Source organism: Lycium barbarum, chromosome 5 (genome assembly GCF_019175385.1).
Source record: "Lycium barbarum isolate Lr01 chromosome 5, ASM1917538v2, whole genome shotgun sequence".
NCBI classification, from domain to species: domain Eukaryota; kingdom Viridiplantae; phylum Streptophyta; class Magnoliopsida; order Solanales; family Solanaceae; genus Lycium; species Lycium barbarum.
The window spans coordinates 65,391,279-65,410,809 of NC_083341.1; the positions used below are offsets into that span (position 1 = coordinate 65,391,279).

At 40.2% G+C, this 19,531-nt stretch overlaps 1 long non-coding RNA gene across 1 annotated transcript; it reads left to right on the forward strand.

Annotated features, from left to right (window-relative positions):
- Nucleotides 1-10,399: 10,399 nt before the first annotated feature.
- LOC132642503 (uncharacterized) lies at nt 10,400-14,560 on the forward strand. Its single transcript, XR_009583202.1, has 3 exons — nt 10,400-10,763; nt 11,404-11,538; nt 11,914-14,560. It is a non-coding gene; the product is annotated as an uncharacterized LOC132642503 (long non-coding RNA).
- Nucleotides 14,561-19,531: the final 4,971 nt, after the last annotated feature.

Below are 19,531 nucleotides of genomic sequence, written 5' to 3' on the forward strand. Positions count from 1 at the left end.
GTTTGAAGTACAGAACCTTCTACGAACATTTCAGAAGCCATTTTTGGAAAATCAAAGCAACAATCATATCAAGTACCTTTCGGATATCGTTACGGATCAAATCAAATAGAGCTTTTGGAACCACACACTTGTATCAAGACATAGCAAAATAGTTCTTCGGAAGTCAAGAACATTAGCCATCCTAGTGGCTCTAAGAATAGGAGTTTCTTTGAAATCATACATATACGTCATCTGCTTGTTTCATAAGGATCATGCCAAAAGAAAGAAAGGGTAAGTCTTACATACCTTGCCCGCTTTCTACGCTAATCCGAACTTAAGTCTTTGGCTTCGCAAGATCTACAACAATATTCATACATACCAAACATTAGCCATAAACACTTAAGAGTCCAATTCTAAACCAACACTTTATTTACAGAAATTTCAGCAGCATCTCCCCTGTAAATACAACCATCCCCGAGAATCCAACTCGGCTAAATCATCAACAACAAATCCGAGAATTTAACTCGGCCAAATTATCAACAACAATACCAACAGTTATTCTAACAATATCCACAATCAATTCAAAAAGCATACTAACGTTAGCAACTTTTTCTACAAACTTCGACGGCGTTTCATTTACGTTCAATTCATAATTGCTCACATATTCAAGTACTAATCTGAAACCTTTCAAACAATATTCAAGAACACTTCAAACAATCCGCACAATATTCTAAACAATCCAACCAACATGCCCCTTTACCCGAAACCTTCCAAGTTCAACAAGAACATTAGCAACACATTTCCTTCTTTCAAATTCATGAACCACACCAACAATTCACACACTAACAACATTATTTTCCATAAATGCAAGAAGACTATATTCAAATCACATTAGCTTCTAAAACAACTCTTCAACCACTACAACTTCAACTAGAATCATTAAACTTTCATTTTCATCATAGATTCCATTACAACAACAACCAAAATACTAGATAAAATTGGTTCATCATCCCTACACAATACAACACATACACGGCCACACACTACATATACACGGCCACAACACAACATCCATATTTTCATGAATTTCACCCATTTCTACATACTACAACATACACAACCATCCATAACATATAAAAAGAAGATTAAATCTTACCTTTTCCCCTTAACTTCTCACTTGGCTAGAAGTTGTAGCTTGCAAGAATAAATATTTTACTTGCTCCAACAATTATCCCACGTTAAAGAGGGTCTTCCAATTGGTTGAATAGCTAGAAGAAATAAATTTTTTTTATCAAGATTTGAGGGCTCCAATTTTTGCTCACCTTGGCCGAATATGGCCTCTTTCTTTTTTTCTCTCAGAGTTTCTTGAATTTTCTTGAGTTGAAGATGACAAATGATCAATTGGGTCATCTTTTAGTACTTATTAAGCTTTCATATGGGCCTTGGCCCATTCCACCTTAGACGGCCACACTTGGCCCTTTTTATCTCAAGCCCATTTTCTTTTGTTGTGGTTCATGAAAAATTATTTTCCTAATTCCGAATTTGCCCTTAGCCTTCCTCAATATTTCCATGAGCCATCTTGTGAATTTCCCTTTTTGCCCCTAGCCTTTCTTAATATTTTCGCATCAAAAAATTTCATAAACAACTTTTGTGTCAAACAAGATCAAAAATATAGTCTTGCTCTTAACTTCCCGCAATTATCTTGAATTATCCGAATGTACAAAATGCGGGATATAACACGATGAGTCTAAAGGCAAATGGAGAGAGGTTCTCCCCGAGATACTATGGGCATACAGAACAATGCCGAAGTCAAGTACCGGGGAAACACCATTTTCTCTAGTGTACGGCACAGAGGCTCTAATCCCGCTGGAAGTAGGCGAGCCTAGTTTCAGGTTCCAATACACTATGAGAGAATCAAATGATGAAGCTATGGCGACAAAGCTCGATTTAACGAAGGAATTGCGTGAAGCCACTTTAGTGCGGTTAGCAGTCCAAAAACAATTAATGGGTAGATACTACAACAAAAGGGCGAACCTCTGACACTTCCAAATAGGGAACTTGGTCCTTTGAAAGGTGACGCTTTATACGAAGAACCCCAACGAAGGAAAACTCGAGCCAAATTGAGAAGGACCGTACAAAGTAACCGGGATAATGGGCAAAGGGTCTTATCAGCTCGAGGCAATGGACGGACAACAGGTGTCGAATAATTGGAACGTGGTACACTTGAAAAGATACTATTGCTAAGGTACGTACTTAACCCTGGTAATTTCTTAAACCTGTTATTTAACCCTTGCAGGTAATAGCACAAATGAAGTGGTGATGGCCAGATTTAGGTCGAAAAACACGTGTTGCACTCTTTTTCCCTTAGACCGATTTTGTTCCAACTTGGGTTTTCCGGCAAGGTTTTTAATGAGGCAACAGCATACAACGTGTTACTTAAAATGTCGAAGACTGGCCACGAGCTGGGACTGGGGACTCCTCGGTAACAACAATAAGTGTTTTTCTTCTCATGCTTCAAACATAAACACTGGGGGTCTAGAGCATATAACCCCCACGAGATGAACTGAGGAAATTGAAGGAGTATAGAGCATATAACCCCACCGAGATGAACCGAGAGCATCGAAGGGTTTCTGTGTTTCTGTAAGGGCCAAATGACCGAATGAGTCATGCCTAGATAGATTATTTGTAAGGGCCAAATGACCGAATGAGTCGTGCCCGAATAGGATATTTTGCAAAGGCTAAACGACTAAATGAGTCATTCCCTTAGGTTCTATAATCATCTGTGATTATGAAATGAGAAAAACACATCGGTTCAAACATTGTGAAATTTTAATCTGTTCATATTTCCATTTACTCCCTTTTTGCAAGGGACTCACCGCTACAATAAGACAAAATAAACCACGATCCCAAACAAATTCTAAGATAGTTTAAACTCGATGCAAACATAATGGCGTTAACAGTCCGGACTAAGCCTGATCACTATCTAAGTTCTTCTGAGGTCAAAAAATATCAACCTAAAATGCTCAACGTGCTGATTCAGAGACGTCTGAATTCACGAGTGAAAAATAGGGCCCATGATGGCATAAAATACCGAAAAATGGCATCAAATTGATAAGGCGAAGTTCATATTGCTCTAAGAATGATCTTACTTCGATCTGAAAGTCCAAAAATATGCAAATTGTATTCGGCCCAAGCATCAAAAGAATAGAGGTTACAACCCAAAAACTATCATATATATATATATATATATCGGCCCAAAATATGCCGAATTATTAATAATTTTACATCAGCCCAAAATATGCCAAATCATTCATAAATTTACACAAGGAGCCAAAAATTGAAACAAAAAAAAAAGATTACTCCTCTTCCGAGGAGGCCAGATCTTCAGAGTTCGAGGGGTCATCCCCGAAGCTTTCACCGTTAACGGCCTTGTTCGTCTTGGCTTCCATCTCCTCAGCCTTAGAAATCTTGGCCCCAGTGTCCTCGAGGCCTTGCTCCTGGATCTCACGAAGAGTGTGAACCTTTAGAATGGATCGGTCAGTGGCCACTTGGACATTGGCAATAGTTTGATCTTGGATCCGATGGCGATCTACCAAAGACTGGTTCAGTTGGGTGGTCAGATTTTCCACGACCTTGGCTTGATCAGCCGTTTTCAGAGCCTCTCCCTGTGTAGAAGGCTCGGTCATCAACCTCTCGAATTTGAAGTTAAGAGCGTTAAGCTCCTGCCTAAGTTCGGAGATGGCAGCCACCCGTTCTTCAAAGGCCTCGGAAGAGATCTCGTCCTCCATGACCAACCTTTCTTTGTCCACTTGTAGGATAGTGTATTTCTCGGCCATAGCCACCAATTCATTCCCAGCTCGGAGGTTCTCTTCCCTAGTAAGGGCAAACTCAGCTATTGCCACCTCAAGTTCGGCCCTAGCAACATTAAGGTCGTCCTTGACGGTATCGACCTCGGCTTTGAGGATGGAAGCGTCATGAGACTACGAAAGCCACTTTTCGGCCTCACGCAAAAGGGTCTCAAACTTATGGGTTTCACGACTTTGGTCATCTAATTGACGGCAGGCATCGTCAAGCTAACTTCGCAGCTCACCTCTCTCCTTTGAACCTCAAAGAAATCCCTCGTGCAGCAAAACCACGACCTGCATTTGAGAATAGGTTAATATGACAATTTAGAAGGTATGAAAGAAAACGGGAATTCACCAGTACATACTAGGTTGGAAGGGTGCATACTCTCGTTCAGGAGATACTGCCACGATACATCATCCATCTTTTCACGATCTTCATGGGACACCAAAAGTCGGATATAGCTGGCCACACCAACCGGACGGGATAAAAAATGTGTATCCTCCGGTACAAAAACAACGGTAGACCTCATCCTCCTCGCGTCAATGCTTGGAGCGAAAAACGTGTCTACAAGGTGGGGCCGAGAACCCGATTCAGTAATATGCAAAGACCGTCTCCTACCTTGGGGGATTGACTGATTAAAACCCGAGGGTCAGCCCTAACAACATTTGCCGGGGCAACCTCTTCCAACATAGTATCGAGGTCTTCCCCGTGTAAAGAGGGGGAAGAAGAAGCCCCAGGAAAATTGGCTGCATTGGTGGCATGTTCCTTACCGGATTGATCATCCTCGATTGCAATGACGTCGCCATAAATCCGGATTGGCTCTCAGAAAGCTGCTGGGAGTCAACATCGGATACCCCCGGTGGGTAGACACGCTGCAAGTCTATGCCGGTCATAGTAAGGTTAACCACGGGTGGTGCATTTTGTTGCACTCGGAAGGCGATCACGAAGTCATCTTCATCCTTCTCGGGCACATCCTTCAGTGACCGTAAAGATTCACTACCAGCCGTGGCAGGTTTCCTTCTTTTTAGGCTCGTGGAAGATGAAGGCTGTGAAGATCTGCTCTGTTTCCTACTTGGGGCCACCTCGACAACGATTTGCTTGGTGTCAGTCGGATCGAAAATTGAACTCCCCTTGAGGGACGCGGGCGGAGAATCCCTCAGTTGGGTCTTGATTTGCTTTAAGCCTACGAATATAACAGGAAGTCACGAGACAAATAAAAAAAAAAGGAAAAGAGCATTATTGGGGGTGTGAAGCCGAAGAAAACTCACCGTGATTTTTCACCTCCTATTTGGCCAACGACAAATGGCTCCGAGATAGAAGCACATAGGGGCATTGGGCCATGAGGTTCTCGAGCCACTCTTCGAGGTTGTCAATGAAGCGGGGGACCCATTTTTTGGCTACAAAGCAAAAGAGAAACGTAAATAGGAGCTTGGGAATGAACCGAAGAAAATTTTTAAGCATCGAAGTCACTTACGGCTTTGGTTCCACTTCTCGGGGAAGGGGCGATGACTCGGAGAAATAATTTCCTTGGTCTTGACACGGACGTACCGCACCAACCATCCCATGTCTTTATCATCCATGCTGGAAAGCATTGGAAACTTTCCACGCTTCAAAAGCCTCACTATGACTCCGCGAGAGAAACGGGGCGAGTAAAGTCGGATCAAATGATCCAAAGTGAACTCAGCATTGACTTTGTTGGCCAAAAACCGAATGCATGTGACCACGCGCCAGACATTCAAGCTGATATGCCCGAGGCACAGTTGATATGTCCGACACATATATCCAGAATGACTTTGTCGATGGTCGGCTTCAAAGGGGAAATTGTACATGCTTGAATACCTCTCCACGTAGGTCGTAATATCATCGTTAGGGCCCGGGATTATGATCTCCGAGGGGCCATATCTCTACTCACCAGCTGGTGGAGGTGTTGGATGATGTGCTGGGAATTTTGGCACATCTAATGATTTTTAACCTTAACTTTTACTTTTTTCGAGCAAGTTTGTGTTAGTTTGATGTGTTTTGTGTGTTGTGCAGGTATTTTGAAGTTAGAATGCTCGGAAAGCGAAAAAATGAGAAAAAGAAACAATTTGTTCTGATAAGCATAAGGACGGACCGTCAACATGCTCGACGGCCCGTCGAGTTGCCTCGTCGATAAGTTCCTGCGAAGTGACAATTCATCATATCATCATCAGATCGTCGACTTGCACCGTCGACATGATCGACGGTCCATCGAAGTGCTTCGATGGTGGAGTTCCTGCAGAGTGATAAAAGTATACTCAGATCGTCGAGTTAGTCGTCGAGCATGTCGACGACCGTCGAAGTGCAAGCCGAGATGGAACAGGACTGGGATTGATTAGTCCGAGTTTTGACTTGTATAAATACCTGTTTAGGTTTTATTTTTTAGACATCTGGAGTTTTAGACTAGTAGTAATTAGTTTTGAGTTGTTATTGCTTTTGAAGACTTCCAGACAATTACATTCATTACTTTCAAGTTTTATTCGTAAGTCAATACAATAATTCAATTATGTAATCTTCAATCTTTTATTGTTTTCTTGTTGCCATGAGTAGCTAAACACCTTTACTAAGGTTGTGAACCCAAGGATGAGTGTTTTGTGATTGGGGATCATGCAAGATATACGCATAATGGATTGTTATGGTTTATTTGTTCTTCGTATTCATCATATAGTTAGTGGTTGCAAACATTAGCTTAAGCCATAAACTTTAGTTTATTTGGGAAAATAGCTAGGGTTAGGTAAGAACAAATAACAAGAACTCAAGGCTTTAAACCTTGTTTAATAAATTTACTTAGGAATAAGAGAAATTTACTTGGCATAATTAACCGTTCTTCATGCATACTTTCTTATCTTTGGAAAAAGCATAGAAAGAAATAATCTTTTCTTATTGGGAAATAGTTTAGATTCACATAGAGGTTAAGTGCATCCATACAAACAGTCCATTAGAAGTATATCAAGATCGATACCCATGATCATACACTTTATCTGACGGGGTCACATCCTTGGTTCTTTTTACCCATATATTTACAACTTTAAATTTTCAGTCACTTTAAATTAGTCCACAAACCAAATCAACTATAAAACCCTTTTCTGGAATACACCAGGACCGCAAGATTAGTACAATACTTGTTTGGTAAACTTTTCACACCATATTCTCTGTGGGATTCGACCCCAACCTCGTTGGGTTACTATATTTGACAACGTCCGCGTTATAACATTAATAGGTGTAATTTGAGCGTATCATTGGACTGACGTTCCAGCCACACTCAGCTCGTACCTTTGACAAAAACCGCCTCAGTGATAGTTGTAGGGTAACTCCTGACGTCATAAACCCGGTCCGCGTTGTCTCCCTTTGGGGTCGAGTCAAAGTTATATGATAACGACATCACATCCTTCCCCTGAGGTTCGTAAGGGACCTCAGTATCTGCTTCGGCAGCAGTACCGATGGTACGAGAGGAATCGGCCAGAGTATTCTCATGAGAAGAAGGTCTAGAACTTGAAGCCATTTTTTCCAAGAAAAGGGAGAACAAGTGTCTGAGGAAAGCTTAATAGAGACTTGAAAGACAAATAGAAAATGGTTAAATATATGAAGATCAAATGAAAAACCAAAGGAATTTGGTGAGAAGTTGAAGAAATTTGGTGAGAAGTTAAAAGTTGGAAGGATGAAGATTTGAAGGTTCAAAGTTTTGGAGAGTTGAAGAAAGTAGAGGGAAGATTTCGAAAATGGAAAGTGAAGGGAAAGGCTGTGAATGGGTATTTATAGAGGTAGGAAAACGCTTCCCATTCGTCGCCTCCCACACGACCGGTCACGAAATGACACGTGCCCCGTACTGACCAATCAGGGACTGACGCGTGCCCCGAAGCGACCAATCGGGAACCGACGCGTCCCTCGTGTCAGTAAGAAGTGACGTGATGCGACGTTTGGGTTTCCCGCGTATTACCAATGTGTGTTGCTTAATAGTTAATTTTGAACAGTCTTTCTCTGAGCCAAATTAAGTTCAAAAAAGACCAGTTGAGCTACGAACTAATTCAGAAATGAAACTTCAATTCAATTAAGCGTCCATACAAGAAAATTGACATCGGTCAAAATGATCGAACAAAGTAAATCAACGATAGTTGACATCGGTCAATAGGACCGTATAAATCAAATCAACAAGGTTTAACATCGGTCAAAACGACCGTACAAAACAAAATCCTAAACTTTCGGGCTCTAGACCTCGTCTTCCTTGGGCTCGTCACCTTCTCCGGATAGAGCTGCTTTAAGTCGATCGTTCTCTGCCCGGAGTCGGGCAATCTCCTCAAGAAAGTTCTCTTTTGTTCGGGCCGAAGGAGGAGCACCGTCATGGGGACTAGCAACAGCCTCTTCTTCGGGATCGTCCTCCATCTCCATGATCGGGACGGGACCTTTCCCCGAGCATACTCTCCGGGAGACCCGGCGAGATTTGACCCTGGCACCAATTCCTGGGGCAACGGCTGATGCCTCCAGGATGACTCTTCTCTTCGGCGCCTTTGCTGAACCAATAGCGCTTCCTTCGACAGCGTCTTCAGGGTTTACTTTGGCAGCCCTTGCCGTCAGTGCCTTCTTTACCAGAAGCCCTGGTACACGAAAAACAAATTAAGTTGGTAAACTGTAAATAATGGTAGCAAAAGAATGGGATTTACCATGATTCTTTCCCCTCCATCCAATCGGGCCCAGGTTTTTCCAAGAACGACCTACGTGTTCAGCAGCACCCAACACGGTGGTTACCCATTCAAAGATCCCGGGTATAAGTTCGGGTTCAACAACAGTTGGTTCGGAATTTCACGCCTCCGGTAAAGGGTCGGGGTTGGTACATTGCAATTGGGTTGTTCTCATCATAACGAACCGATACAACCATCCCCAATCAAAGTCATCCTCAAACCCCGAGGGATCAGATGCACAATGCCCCTACGGATAAGCCGGGGTATGTAAATATGGATTAAATAGTCTAAGGTAAATGGGACTCCGGCCATACCGACCAAAAACTGGATGCAATAAACAAGTCGCCATATCTGAGTTGCAATTTGCCCAATGCAAATCTGATAACGTCGACACAGATCTTCGATCACCTAGGGAACCGGAAGCGTAAACCCAATGGAAAATGGATAAGTGTATACGAGAGAATAACCTAGGACGTGGTGATTAATCCACACACCCTGCCCAACAGAGAGAATCTCAACACCATCATCTAAATGGCACTCTCTCCTAACCCTAGGGATTGTGGAGTCAACAACAAAAGATTCGAAATGCCTCACATGGTCATAGTGATGGCCAACTTTGCAATCATCCTAGTATTTGAACCCAGCTGGAACAATTTCAGCCGCTTGAAGCTTGAGGTCTTTCATGGCAGAAGGTTCAGTAAGAAGAGAAGGTTCAGTAGGAGATGAAGGAGGAGAATGTGGAGGAAGGGCAGTATCGGTCAACAATAATGGAGGAGAAGACATCATAAACGAGGGTATGGAAGGCAAATAAGCGTCAAAAGCTAAAGACTTACAGAATATGTGAAGAACTGATACAGTGCATGGCTTTATATAGTGAGGAAGTTGAATTCGAAAGGGTCTCTAGTGACGATTAGAATGTGGAAGGCCAAAGGATTCTGACAATACACGTTTCCAAGACAGATGACGACACAACATTAATTAGATTCGGACTCAAGTTAGTCAGTTGCACGATAAAAAATAAAACACGGTCCTGGGGAAGAACGACGTTTTTTCAATCCATTTCCCGCATCCATTTCTTTACTCTGAAAAATGGAGGACAATCTGTGTATGGATAGAACTCGTAAGTTCACCTCGGTTCATCGAAGGGTCGTACGGATTGATTGGCGAAGAACGGTCCGAATAGCTGGAGGGAGCGAACCGAACCTACACTGAGGAAGTCCGAGAAGATAAGTCCAAATCTGTGGAAGGTTATCTTTCACTGGTTTATCTCCGAGAATCACGCCCTTAACAGACGAGCCCGATATATTTGGAACCATTTACCCACATTGGAGTTCGTGTCTTTTAGTTAGAGTAGGACACTAGCACTATAAATGCATGTGTACCAACCCCGTTAGAGGGCATCATCATCCTCATCTCATCTTCATCTCATGTTATCAATTCTCTTAATTTCTCTAATTGCAAAGGCCCGATAATTGCAAAAGCTTCGTCTTTAATCATTTTTAGTCTGAGCAAAGAGACAAAATCTTCTCTCACTCGGACCCGCCATTTGCACTCACAGGCTATCTCCTCCATTTTACGTTAATTCTTTACCTTTCGTTCATTCATTTTATCTTGTTAACAAGCCCGATCACGTATCCTTTAAATCGCGTACAAATTCAATTGTTGCTCTCTTTTGAGGGTAAACAAGAGGTTAGCCAAATATGAAAGATTTTTTATTTTCCTGTTAGGAAAAGTAAAACCAATAATGATTATAATTTGTCTTTTCTTAAAGAGAAGTAAAGACAATACTCCTGGTAAGAAAATCACAACAAAAATCTTATAACACTACAATGGCTAAATCATACGGATTATGTAAAAACATTCTTATATGGTCAAGAATTAGAATATATATTCATAAAAAAATATAAAAAGAAGTTTATTGGAGACAATAAATTAGGAGCAAGTAGTGGTAAGTACAAGCGTGCATGCATTGAGAAGTGAGATAATGAGGCAGAGCCAGGTAAGGTTGTTACTGGCAACGGCAAAGAATCAAATTTACACATTCATATACAGCCAGATTACACAATGAGAAACCACAGAATTACAGAAACTGAGAGAGGGTGGGGTCCCACTTTGTCTATGCCCAGTTTCCTCATTCTCTTATATTAGGTGAACCTACAAACTTGTTACCTATACATAATCATCACAGCTTTATTTCAAATACTACGTAGTTGCAATCATGAGTCTGTTTGGCCTTGGAAGCAGGTATTTGTTATATGCATAATACTTTTCTATCTTGTTCTTTAAATGGGGTTCTGATTTTGAATGGAAATCTTATATGGAGTTGATTGATGATGGATGCAGGACAGGGAAACCCAAAATAGTGTTTAACCTGTTCCTGAATTTTCCTTATTTGTAGAAACTTTCATGGATTGATTTTGAATAGTTGCATCTTATGAAAATTTTGCTCTCTCATCGAGTAACCATTTCTCGAGCCTGTTTTCTATGGTTTACCTATTACTAGTGAGTATAGGGGGCAGGGGCACTGTTTGTATCCTCTTTTCCTTTTATGTTTTTCATTTGCATCTCGACAGATAAAATTTTATATCGAACACCTAAACAATCAATCATTTGGTATGCAAAAATTGACAGCTCTAATCTCCATTGCCAACAATGTACGTGTATAAACCACAGAACTTGACCATTTCAGGTTCTGTATATATAAGTCACCTGTTCCCAGAGGAGGGAGAACGTTTATCCCAATGGGGTGACTGTCCCAATGGGATGACTGTTTTTGGTGAATTCAATTCAGATGCTCTTCGAGCCATATGTATAACAACACCGCCCATGATGTCCTCAGCCAGTGAGGTTAAACATACTAACTTGTGGCATGGTGAGTTTGCAGGTTACCAAAGTGTTCCCAGATAGCACTCAAATCCACACAGTTCACATTATTGGATTGGTGATGATCCTAATATTACGTCACATTGGGATGACAAAATCTATAAAGAAGGGCCACCAGCGCACCACTTATTAATAAGTACGATCTGCATTATGTAATTCTGTTCAAAGTATTTTCAGTCAGATGTGAGCACAAAATGGAGCCAATATCCCCTAAAAGACAACTTATAACCTTGTCTTACACATCCTTTGGAACCTAGATAACTTGTTATATAGCTGACTTCACCCAAAAAGATAATTGTTCTAAGCTGGTCCTCTGTGTCTAAGTGAAATATCATTGTTTGCTATGTGCTGTCAGCTCTGAGAGCAGCAGATAAGTCCATTTCTAACATAAGGATTTGACATTGACATGTTTGTACAAAGTTCCAGGATTACTTGCATTACACACTTATGTTTTTTACGTTTTAATTTTTGAATACATTCTAAAGTAAGCGTGGACACATTCATATTGTAGGTCATTGTTTGATCAGATGGAGGAGCATAATTTGGTTTCCTGGAATGGCATGATTGCTGCTTCTAAGCAAATGTAATGATACTGCGTACTGGTAAAGCTAGAATGTATTTCATAGTCTAAGTGATTGCTGCTTCTAAGCAAATGTAATGATACTGCGTACTGGTAAAGCTAGAATGTATTTCATAGTCTAAGTGTTAGAAAAAAAAATCTGAAAAAAATAGAACCAAGCTTGAGGCATGTGAATTCACTGTCCTTATTAAGAATATTTCGCCTTCACAGTGAATAATTGGTCAGGTCCATCCCTAGATATTAACAAGCCCTTCCGGTGATTGGCTGGGAGCAGAAATAATATATTTCAAGAGAAAACATCCAGCTTAGAAGGAAGAGGAGAAAGAAAAACAAAACTAGAAATCTGTATATTTTAGTGCACTATTGTACCATGTATTTATAGCTATAGGCTCAACGACTAATATTTGAAAATCAGTCTCCAAGTTGATTCTGTCATTAAGCCTCTTAAAATTTGTATCGGCTAGTTTCCTCTTTAAATGTAGCCTGATAAATTCTCTCATAAATCTATACTAGCTAGTTTGACCATTTGAAATATAAGGCAAAATAAATTACTAATAATAAGTAGATGTTTTAAAATAAAAAAAAAATTCATAAAGTGAATCCTGAAAAGGGGTCTCGCTCTCGCATATATATCTCGCGAGCAGGGAGGAGGACAGCCCATTTTGCCTTGTGGCCCAGCGTTGGGGCATGTTAGTCCAATGAGTTTAATTGTGTTGCAATGCTTGCTGTGATTTGGCTTGTGCTAGGTTGCATACAGATCTATCTATTGATAAATATGTAAATTATCGGGCAATTTGCAGGATTGACCTTCGCTGGCGGTGGTCTTTAATTTTTGTCCCTCAAAATGGTGGTCTTTAATTTTTGCCCTTCAGGCAGAATTTTGCAAAATTTGGGCATTACAGGGAGAATTTGCACATGGACAGAATTTTCAACTTCTGCCTTCAGAAATACTGCCTTGCAAATTTATTTTTTCTGAGCTGGGGCTCGAACCCACAACCTCGGGATATTAGACGAAGGGCAAAACTTAAAGACCACCAATTTGAAGGGCAAAAATTAAAGACCACCCCAAATGAAGGACAATCCGCGCAAAAAGAAAAAAATAAATTATCGAGTATAGAACTGACAAGGGACGGTTTTGACAGGTTACCTCAGGAATATGTTGTATTACGAGTGAACAATAATCTGGTATATTCGATTAAATTGCACTTGTAATTTTTTTTTCCTAATCAGCATATATAACTTAATTACTACTCCCTCCGTCCCATAATAAGTGTCACCTTAGCCAAAAACACGCATATTAAGAAACCAATAATGTTATGTGAAGTTTACCAAATTACCCCTATATAATAAAAATAAATTAATTTTCCTCTTGATTAGAGCATGCACAAGTAGTGAATCTTTTGACATTAGGAATCCAACAATATCAAGTTACTATGTGGCTTTTCCAATTATCATTTAGATGTTTTAACTTGTCTTTTTGTCTAAGGGTAAAATTGAAAAAAAACTAGTCAATTTATGTCTTGGTTTCCTAAGGTGACACTTATTATGAGATAAATTTTTCTGGCTAAAATGACACTTATTATGGGACGCAGGGAGTATTTAATAGAACAAAAATGATGCAATTTTCACGGGGCTGGTCCGTGGATTGGAATAAGATCTCCTCCCAGTTGAGTTGGGCTTGGCCACTGTATAGCTGGGCTAGTCGAAGCCAACTTTCAAAACTGATACTTGATTCATTTGAATAGTTTTTCTTGTTTAATTAGAAGCGACGAATAAATTAAGTTTTTTTTTTTTTTGGGGGGGGAATCTACATGGTGTGGCAAACTGTAGGTTTTTATATTTAGTAACTATAGTTTGCATTAATTACTTCTCATAGCTAAAAGTTGTATTTGAATTACCTATCATAGCTACACTATATATTTAAAGTAGAATACTCTATTTTTATTATTTTTATCTTAACTGAGAATTTTAGGGCTAGCTTTGAGATTATTCTTCTCTCTCCGCCGCCGCCGGCCACAACGGAGATCTCCTGAGAGTTCTTCCACCATCGCCGTTTCTCTCTCTAATCTCCGGCGAGTTCTGCCGCCGTCGAACACCCTAAACACCGTTGAAACTCTCTCTCTATTCAACGCCACCATATCATTGACGTCTCTCTCTCTCTAAATACCATATCTAACTTGATGGCTTTGGATTTGCTTGTTTTTTTTTTTCGCTGCTCCCATGACTTGTAGGAGGTGAGCTCCACCCGCTATCGACTGAGAGGGTCGGCGACGATAATGTTGTTGGTGTAGGAGTGACAAAGAAGAAAGAAGTAGTGGTAGTGGTGTTGTTGTGGCGGAGGTCGGCGAAGATACATTGAGATGGAAGGAAGAGGACGAGGGTTGTTGGTGGCAGTGGTGGGAATGACAGTGGCTCAGATCCCAAGGCCTCCACATCTACCTCCTCCATGCCGCCGGTGGTGGGAATGACGGTGGCTCAGATCCAGACGCTTCAACATCTACCTCCTCCACGCCGCCGGTAGTGGGAGTGATGGTGCCGGAAATACAGTTTATTGTCCAGATCTGATCGGAAAATACACTTTATTTGTCTGTATTTCGAAGGAGATCTTTTTGTATACAAATGAATACAGTGAATTTGAAGTGTATTTTATTTCTTGGATCCCAAATTCGAGTGTATTTTATTTCTTTTTGGAGTATATTTTATTTCTTGTATTCAGTATTTGAGTGTATTCGTTAAATTTTTAGTGTAAAATTGAGTGTTTAGGGGTGTATTTTATTTCTTGTATTCATTATTTGAGTGTATTCGTTAATTTTTAGTGTAAAATTCATTATTTTTTGCTTGTATTTTGAAGGATATTTTTTTGTATATAACCAATTTTAAATATAATGAAGTGAATACAGTGTAAAAGTAGCTACAAATGAATACAGTTGAGTGGTCAGCCGAATTTTGAATACAATCTACTGTAACGTGTGAATACAATCTACTGTAGCTACGAAATGTAATTAGCAAAAGTATAGTTATGCCTAAAAACAATCCTTGAAGTATAGTCAATTGTGTAAGTTGCCTTTTTTTTTTTTTTTTTCCTTTTGATGATTACCAATGCTTATTTCATCATCTCAAAAATAGGGAGCTGAATTTTGCATTTCACATGTTTACAGCCATATCCAACTTCATTGTTTTTATGTAGTATAGTTTAATGATAACTTTGCACCTCACTCTATTAGTTCGAGATAGATCAGGCATTAAAAAAGATGATCGCAAAGTTAGGAGCCGTTTGGACATGGTTTAAAATCATGGTTTCAAAGCATGATTTCAAACCATGTTTGGACATGCAATTTGAATATCTTAAGTTGTATCTTCTCTTATAGACATAAAAATCCCACAAGTTGTGAAAACTATCAAAACATTTCCAATTCTTATACAATCTTACCAAATGAGCAAGTCATAATTCATAACAAAATTAATACGCTACTAGAAGAATTTTGTAAAAAATACAACATCAATTGATCAAACTTTAGTTCAATAAAAACAAAAAATTAACATGAATCGGGGACGGGGGCGAGGGTTAGGAGGGGTAAGTGGGTTAAAGGAGCGTCTAGGTTGAGAGTAGGATCTTGGGACATTGGGACGTTAACGGGGAAGTCCATAGAGCTAGTTAAGATTCTTAAGAAGAGGAAGATTAATATAGCTTGTATCCAAGAGACCAAATGGGTAGGTCCTAAAGCTAAGGAGGTAGACGGGTATAAGCTATGGTTCTCTGGTAGGTCGAAGTACAGAAATGGGGTGGGCATTTTAGTAGATAGTGAATTAAGGGATCAGGTGGTAGAGGTTAGGAGAGCCACTGATAGGATGATGTCGATTAAGGTGGTCGTTGAAGGACTCACTTTGAACTTTATTAGTGCATATGCGCCGCAAGCGGGCGTAGACGACGAGGAGAAGAGGCGCTTTTGGGAGGATTTGGACGAATTAGTGGGAGGCATACCGCCAACTGAGAAGCTATTCGTGGGAGGTGATTTCAATGGACACATCGGGCCTATATCGGGAGGTTATGATGATGTGCATGGAGGCTTTGGCTTCGGGGACAGGAATGGAGGAGGAGTCTCACTTTTGGATTTTGCAAGAGCTTTTGGGTTGGTGATAGCCAATTCGAGTTTCCCAAAGAAGGAGGAACACTTGGTAACCTTCCGTAGTTCGGTGGCTAAGACTCAGATAGACTTTTTACTCCTTAGGAAGGATGATAAAGGTCTGTGCAAAGATTGTAAGGTCATTCCGAGCGAATATCTTACAACCCGACATAAGCTCTTGGTGATGGATTTAGCGATCAAGATGACGAGGAAGAAGAGGGTCGTGGAGGACCGACCTAGGATCAGATGGGGGAGTTTGACCACGATTAGTGCCCTGGAGATGGGAGAGAAATTGAAGGATATGGGGGCCTGGGATAGTAGTGGGGATGCGACCAGTATGTGGGATAAGACGGCTAGTTGCATTAGGGTGGTAGCAAGGGAAGTGTTGGGGGTCTCGACAAGTAGTCGTGTGTCACACCCTAATCCCGCTAGGGTGTGATGGGCACCCGACCCCATATCCGGAGCTGAGCGAACCCACAGACTCTTATTTTACACATAATCTCCTCGGATTCTGAAATTAAATAGTAGTGAAATATATAGTAAGCTTTCAAATCTTTCTTTCGTCAATGTTTTCGAATCAAACAAAATATATAATCGTATAGAGTTTATCGCATAATACCAAATGACATATCGGCTGATGGAGCTGCTTATAAAACCGACACACTATACCCACGACTCTGTCTGCAAAGTCTCTAACTTCGAACAAACATCACAGCACATATACTCTGACTCGGCAACACTCCAGGAGCAAATGGAGTTGCCAATCCAGCTGAAGCATCTTCTAGCAAGTCCCGTACTCATTTGGGTGTACCTACGTGGCATGAAACGCAGCCCCTGAAGAACAGGGGGTCAGTACGGAATATGTACTGAGTATGTAAAGCATGGAATACAGCAAACAGAATTATAATCGAAGAAACGATACAAAAGTAAGTACACTTTCCGAATACCAAAATACTTATTCTTCAGAATGCAAATTGTATATATATACTGATGCCATATATCAGAAGAAGTACAGAAGGTAAGTAGGCCATCCAGAGTATAAAAATGTGTATTTTCCAAACACAGACCGCGCGTGCCAACAGCGTATGTCATCATATACGTTTACACATAACTGATTCATACGTAACATAGTAGTGCCGAGGAGCGTACGGCCCGATCCACATATATAACATATTAGTGCCGAGGTACGTTCGGCCCGATCCACAAATGTAATTGCTGCGGAACGTGCAGCCCGATCCATATACACATATTATATTGCTGTGGCACGTGCAGAAGGTTAGTACAGACATTAAGCACGATATGCAGAATAATAAAACACTTACTGGAAACACGAATCATGCATGCCAAGAACGGTATCCGGCCCCTTACAGGACCCGGGGAAACGTGGCACCACCCTGCCTTTGGCGCCATACACATCATACTCCAGAAGGTTTGCTCCGTAATCTCCGTCACACATCATAATATCATATCATAAGATCAGAACATACATATACACATATATGGTTCGGCGAACCATGAACACATCATAACACCGTAACACATCATACTCCGGAATACATATATGGCACCCGGCCCTCAAGCAAGGGACCCGGCGTGCCATGCGCACGATATATTCCGGCCCGGGACTCGGCGAAAGAGATCACAACACATGCACGAGCAGATTAGTGAGACACTAAATGCACGTAAATCAAGACTCAATATATACGTACCTATACTGACCTTTGAAGGATCATAAACATGTTTCAAATCAATCGGAGTTAGTACGTGAAAGTTACAGATATTTTCACCATAGAAACTATTACGAACGTTTCAAGCAATTCCAATATCTTTTACAAAAGTTAGGGACATTAAAATTTACAAAACTCTTTGAACGTTTCAGAAGCTTCCCTTGGAGAATCAAAACAATAGTCATGTCAGGAGCTTTTCGAATCTCATTATGGATCAAACCAGATAGGTCTTTTAGAACCATACATACGTATCAAACATAGCAGACTATTTCCAAAAGTCGAGCATACTAATTCTTACAGAATTCTTTTAAAAACATATCAAAAGTACACATGAATCATAACAAGCTCTAAACCACAGAATAGAGTAACCCCAATGTACATATCAAGATCATACCTTATTTAGCTCTAAGACATGCCAAAGAAAGAAAGGGTAAGCCTTACATACCTGTCCCACGACCAACTAGCTACACTTATTTGTCCAAACTTGCTAATCTACATTCAAGAAAATTGACATAATTATTAGACTCGTCGACATACACTTGTCTTAGTCTTTCAAATGAATTTATTTATATTCTACCGAAATTTCGGCAGCATTTCCCCTGTCAATACACCATCCCCGAGAATCTAACTCGGCCAATAATACAACAACCAATCCGAGAATTTAACTCGGCCAAAATATCAACAACAATACCAACAATCATACTAACAATTTCAACAATCAATTCAAAATATATTCTAATATTAACAACTCTTGTCGCATCCTTCCACGGCATTTTATCTATATTCAAGTCCATCACATATATTCAAGAATACTTCAAACAATTCAACTAATATTCCAAACAACCCAACCAACATACCACTTCACCCAAAGCTTTCCAAATTCAACAAGAACACTAACTACACTTCTTTTCTTCCAATTTCACAAACTATACCAACAATTCACACACTAACAACATTGTTTTTCATAAGTGCAAGAACACTATATTCAATTCACATTAGCTTCTAAAACAATTTTTTTCCAACAATTGTAACTTGAACTAGAATTATTAAACTTTCATTTCTCATCATAGATTCCATTACAACAACAACTAAAATATCAAACGGAATCAATTCATCATAACTTGCCAACCACCCATCATTCGGCCACAACAACTACATGCATATTTTCATGAATTTTCCATCCATTTCTATACATTACAACAACCAACACACTACATAAAATTAACCCATTCTTTCTACACAACATCACACATACACGGCCACACACATACATGCACGGCTACAGCCTATCATCCATATTTTCATAAATTCCATCCATTTTCACATACTACAACATACACAAACATCCTTAACATATAAAAGAAGATGAATTCTTACCTTTTTCCACTTGAATAGAATTTTGCACTTGTCACAAAAGTGGTTTTCTTGCCTCAAAAATTATACCACGTTGAAGAGGGTCTTGAACTTAGTAAGAATACTAGAAAGTTAAGATTTTTGGAGCAAGGATTGATGGCTTAATTTTTTTCTCCTTTTTCCTCACCTTGGCCGAACCCCCCTTTTGTTCTTGCTCTCAATTTTTCTTGTCTTGAATGTTCTTGAATGTTGGCCCTTTTTGTTTATTTATTGTTGGATTTAATTATCACATGGGCTTGGGCCCTTTTTCTCCACATGGCCGGCCACCCTATATTGGGCCTCTTT